The sequence below is a fragment of the Lathyrus oleraceus genome, chromosome 4 (genome assembly GCF_024323335.1).
Source record: "Lathyrus oleraceus cultivar Zhongwan6 chromosome 4, CAAS_Psat_ZW6_1.0, whole genome shotgun sequence".
NCBI lineage: Eukaryota > Viridiplantae > Streptophyta > Magnoliopsida > Fabales > Fabaceae > Lathyrus > Lathyrus oleraceus.
Genome location: NC_066582.1, coordinates 70373516 through 70379655, shown reverse-complemented (window position 1 = coordinate 70379655; position 6140 = coordinate 70373516). Strand labels below are relative to the sequence as shown.

The 6140-nt window shown below is 39.3% G+C and overlaps 1 non-coding gene across 1 annotated transcript; it reads right to left on the bottom strand.

The window, feature by feature from the left end:
* Positions 1–257: 257 nt before the first annotated feature.
* On the bottom strand, positions 258–364 carry LOC127076990 (small nucleolar RNA R71). Its single transcript, XR_007786986.1, has one exon. It is a non-coding gene; the product is annotated as a small nucleolar RNA R71 (small nucleolar RNA).
* Positions 365–6140: the final 5776 nt, after the last annotated feature.

Sequence of the window (6140 nt, the reverse complement as noted above, 5' to 3'; positions counted from 1 at the left end):
AACTAGTGCAACAAAGACAATTCGCGGGTTTCTCTACCGAGAACCCTAACCAACATTTAAAAATATTTCTTCAATTAGCAGATACTTTTAAAACCAATGGAGCTTCTCCTGAGGCAATACGTTTAAGATTATTTCCTTTTTCCCTCAGAGATAAAGCTCTATCATGGTTAGACTCCCTTCCGCCCAATTCCATTACGACTTGGGATAACCTTAGAAGAGTTTTTCTTGCTAGATATTTTCCCCCGAGTAAGACTGCCGTTCTTCGAAACCATATAACTAGATTTACCCGAAACCAAGGAGAATCGTTGTTCGAAGCTTGGGAGAGATATAAAGAGTTGTTACGAGCATGCCCACATCATGGTTTAGAAAATTGGTTAATCATTCAAACCTTCTATAATGGACTTCATTATAACACAAAGATGACCATCGACGCTGCCGCAGGCGGTGCTCTGATGAACAAACCTTACCCTAAAGCTAGTGCCCTCATCGAAGATATGGCTCAAAACCATCAATCATGGGGAGTCGAACGAGCGACAGTTGAGAAGAAGGAAGCCCAAGGAGGAGTGCATGAACTAAGCTCTATAGACATGATGCAGGCTAAAATGGACGCATTAGCCCTTAAGGTCGAGCATATGTGCATAAACCCGAATACTGTAGCCGCAGTTTCGTCGGATTGTGAGATATGTGGAACCTAAGGACACCAATCCGCAGAATGCAGTCTATTAAACGAAACCCACTCCGAGCAAGTGAACTACACCCAAGGGAACCCATATTCAAATACCTATAACCCTGGATGGAGGAATCACCCTAACTTCTCCTATAGAAACAATAATCCAATTCAAAATAATGCACCTCCGAGACCTAGTTATCAAGCCCCTAGATCAAATCAACCTATGCAACCTGTACCACCAAAACCGAGCCTTGAGAAAATTATGGAAAATTTTATCACCGCTCAAACCCAACAAAACAAGGAGTTCATGAACCAAAACATTCATGTTAACGAATTGATTACTCAGTTAGGAACCAAGGTTGACCAAATAGTTACTCATACCAAGATGCTTGAAACACAGATCTCTCAGGTAGCTTTAAACCAAGCCCCTCAGACTACACCTGGAGGACAATTCCCTGGACAACCTCAACAAAATCCGAGAGGACAAGCCAATGCCATTACCCTACGAAGTGGGAACGCTTATGATGAGCCACCAAACCCAAGATTGAGTGAACCCGAAACTTCTAAGGAATGTACCAAACCCCCAGACGAAGTAAAGGAACCCGAGGAATCTGAAAACCAGGAAGGTCGAGATAAAGGAGAAGAACCTAAAGATAAAATTTACGTACCGCCCCCGCCATATAAACCACCTATACCATATCCCCAAAGACTCAATCAAACCCAGATCAATAAACAGTATCAAAAATTTATTAAAGTTATAGAAAAACTTCATGTAGAAATCCCTTTCACGGAAGCCATCACCCAAATACCTTCTTATGCAAAGTTTCTGAAAGACATCCTTACCAACAAACGTAGACTTGACGATCCGAAGCCTTTGGAATGTAATGCAATTTCCGAGGACAAATTAGCAAAGAAAGATAAAGATCCTGGAAATTTCTCCATTCCTTGCCTGTTGGGTAATCATGTAATCGATAAAGCTTTTCTAGACTTAGGAGCTAGTGTGAGCTTAATGCCTCTAGCAGTTTGTGAGAGATTAAACTTAGGAGAATTACAACCCACTAAGATGTCACTTCAGTTAGCCGATAGATCTGTTAAATATCCGATAGGCATTTTAGAAGATGTTCCTGTTAGGATAGGTCAGTTATTTATCCCTACTGATTTTATTGTCATGGACATCAAAGAGGACAATGATATACCAATTCTTCTAGGTAGACCATTCTTATCAACTGCAGGAGCCATAATAGATGTCAAGAAAGGAAAGTTGACATTTGAGGTAGATAACGAGAAAATAGAATTTATACTTTCGAAATTTCTTATGGCACCTGTGATGGGAGACTCGTGTTATGCCTTAGATATCATTGATGAATGTGTTAGAGAATTAGAACAAAAAGAAATTATTAAGTTACCATCGACCCCCATAAAGGAAGATGATGACTTTAAAGAACCTTACATCGATGATAACCTTTACAAATGTTTATCCCTTACTCCAGATCCTATGCCATGCCCTAAGAAACCAACCTTAGAACTTAAGGAATTGCCTAAGAACCTGAGATATGAGTTCCTCGATGAAAAGATGAATCGTCTAGTTATAGTCAGTGCTACCTTGAGCCAAGAGGAGAGGAACCAACTTTTAGACGTTTTACGAAGATATCCCTCAGCCTTAGGATATAATATCTCTGACCTGAAAGGTATAAGCCCATCCGTATGCATGCATCGGATTTCGCTCGAAGAAGATTCAAAACCCTTTAGGGAGCATCAGAGAAGAATAAACCCTATAATGAGTGATGTTGTTAGGAAGGAAGTTCTTAAGTTACTTGAGGCAGGTATAATCTATCAGATCTCGGATAGTAAGTGGGTGAGCCCTGTGCATGTAGTACCTAAAAAGGGAGGCATCACAGTCGTGCAAAACGATAAAGGCGAACATGTAGCAAAACGTTTAAAAGGAGGATGGCGGATGTGTATAGATTATAGAAAATTAAATAAAGTAACTAGGAAGGACCATTTCCCTTTACCATTTATTGACCAGATGTTGGAGCGTCTAGCCAGACACTCTTACTTCTATTATTTAGATGGATACTCTGGATTCTTCCAAATACCTATTCACCCAGAAGATCAAGAAAAAACTACCTTTACATGCCCTTATGGAACTTTTGCCTACAGACGAATGCCTTTCGGCCTCTGTAACGCTCCAGCTACTTTCCAACGTTGCATGATGTCAATATTCGCAGATTACCTAGATGGTATCATAGAAGTGTTTATGGATGATTTCTCGGTTTGCAGATTTGATTTCCACAATTGCCTTGCTAACCTTGAGAAAATCCTGGAGAGATGCGTAGAGGTAAACCTCGTGCTAAATTGGAAAAAATGTCATTTCATGGTGACCGAAGGAATAGTTTTAGGACATATAGTTTCCGAAAAAGGTATAGAGGTAGATAAAGCTAAAATAGAAGTTATAGAAAACCTAAAACCACCAAAAACAATCAGAGAAGTCCGAAGCTTTCTTGGACACGCTGGATTCTACCGGCGTTTTATTAAGGACTTCTCCAAAATAACTAAACCGTTAACTGGACTTTTAATGAAAGATGCTGAATTCATTTTCGACGAAAAATGTAATGACGCATTTAATCTCTTAAAGCAAGCATTAATCTCTGCACCTATTATGAAACCGCCCGATTGGTCGGAACCTTTTGAGATAATGTGCGATGCTAGTGATTATGCAGTTGGAGCCGTTCTAGGACAAAGGAAAGATAAAAAATTACATGCCATTTATTATGCCAGTAGAACCCTAGATGCTGCCCAACTTAACTACACAACAACTGAAAAAGAATTACTCGCTGTAGTTTTTGCTATAGACAAATTTAGATCTTATCTAGTAGGAGCAAAAATTATTGTTTACACCGATCATGCTGCCATTCGTTACCTATTAAGTAAAAAAGATGCCAAGCCCAGGTTACTCCGATGGGTTCTATTACTACAAGAATTTGATTTAGATATAAGAGATAAAAAAAGGCACTGAAAATGTAGTAGCTGATCACCTTTCTAGGCTAGAACATCTAAAACTTGAACGAGTACCCATAAATGATGATTTCGCCTACGATAGACTGATAGCTAAAGTAGAAACCATTGAAGACAATAACCCAGATCCTTATGAGCATTCCCAAAATTCCTTAGCAATAAGTAACGTACCCTGGTATGCAGATTTCGCTAATTACCTAGCTGCTGATATAGTACCCCCTGATCTTGACTACCGCCGCAAGAAGAAATTCTTCCACGATGTAAGAAACTTCTATTGGGACGAACCGCTCCTTTTCAAAAGGGGTAAAGATGGCATTTTTCGCCGTTGCGTCCCAGAAGAAGAGGTAAATAATATTATCGAACATTGTCATTCTGCACCTTATGGTGGACATGCGAGCACCTCTAAGACATACGCCAAGATTCTTCAAGCTGGCCTATTCTGGCCTACCATGTGGCGTGATGTCTATGCTTTCATTGTCAAGTGTGATAGATGCCAACGCACTGGAAACATTTCAAGACGTGATGAAATGCCTCTAAGAAACATTCAGGAAGTAGAACTCTTTGACGTATGGGGTATAGATTTCATGGGACCTTTTCCACCATCCTTAGGAAATAAGTATATCTTAGTAGCTGTAGACTATGTGTCTAAGTGGATTGAAGCTATAGCTGCACCCACAAACGACACTAGGGTAGTAATCAAACTATTTAAAAACTATATATTCCCTAGATTTGGAACACCACGTTTAGTCATAAGCGATGGAGGATCACACTTTATATCGAGAATATTTGACAAACTTTTAAGAAAATATAGAGTTAGGCATAGAGTAGCAACACCATACCACCCAAAAACTAGTGGTCAAGTAGAAGTATCTAATAGGGAGATAAAACAAATCCTAGAGAAAACTGTTTCTATTTCTAGGAGAGACTGGTCTCAGAAGCTTCAAGAAGCATTATGGGCCTATAGAACCGCTTTCAAAACCCCTATAGGAACTACTCCTTACCAACTAGTTTATGGAAAATCATGTCACTTACCATTCGAGTTAGAGCATAAGGCCTATTGGGCCATTAAAACTTTGAATTTAGACTACTTAGCCGCTGGAGAAAAGCGTATCCTGGACATTCATAAATTAGAAGAACTTAGGCAATCTGCCTACGAAAATGCAAAAATATATAAAGAGAGGACAAAGACCTATCATGACAAAAGAATAGTAAAGAAAAACTTCAATATAGGCGATTCTGTTCTCCTTTTCAACACTAGGTTACGACTTTTCCCTGGAAAGCTACGTTCAAGATGGACTGGCCCCTTCGAAGTATCCAAGATTCTGAGATCCGGAGCCGTAGAAATCAAGAACGATACCTGTAGTCCATTCATTGTAAATGGACAAAGACTGAAGCTCTATGAAGGAGGAGACATTCCAGCATACTACTCAAGCCACACCCTGATTGATCCACCGATTCATACTATTACAGGTGTATAAGTTCTAACCGTCAAGCTAATGACGTTAAACAAGCGCTGCGTGGGAGGCAACCCATGGTTTTTCTTTTCATTTTACCTTTTTTTCGCATTTATTTACATTTATTTTTATTTTTATTTTATTTTATCTTATTTTGCATTGAGACTAAAGTTTGAATGGTTTGTATTTTCAGGATCACTTTCCTAACTTTTACAGGATGCATGGTTTTGATGACATGCATGTTGCCTATAGAGACAATGCTCAGAGGGAGCGTTACATTGCTTTATACCAGCGCCCTATGGCACCCACACGTTACCCTTATCAGCATTGTATGGAGGCACTGGGTATCGAGCCTAGTATCCGATTCCTTAGCCACCAGCTTCACTAGGACGAGTTTGCTGATGACTTGAGTAACACATATAGGAACCTGACTTTGGAGTTCCTGAGTTCATTCGACTACGACCCATATTCTGGACCAGATGGGTATGCTGCTTTCAGACTTTTTGGAGTTGAGTACTCCTTCAGCCAGAAAGAGTTCAGCGACCTGTTGGGTTTCCAGACTACTCCCGATGCTATCCCGGAGACACCTTTGGGATATTTTCTGGGTAAGGAAGTGGAGAAGTTTTGGAGTGATATATCAGGTGGCGGAAGCCAGGATCCATCTACATAGTTATCTTATGTCATACATAACCCAGCCTTCAGGTATTTTCAGATGATATTTGTAACACCCCGATAATAATATGTATTTATTTAAATTAAATTAATAATATGTTTATTAATTTAATTAGAATATTTGAATTATTATTATTATTATTATTTTGGAATAATAATTATTGGGATAATTATTTATTGGAATAATATATAAGTTGGAATTTAGAAAAATCCCATTTTTGGTAAAAAGGTTAATTTCACGTGAAAAGGGAAAAGAGGCAGAAAGGGCAAAAAGCAAAAGAACGAAGGTTGAAGGAAGGGAAAGCTTGGAGCTCAGAGACTGCCGGATT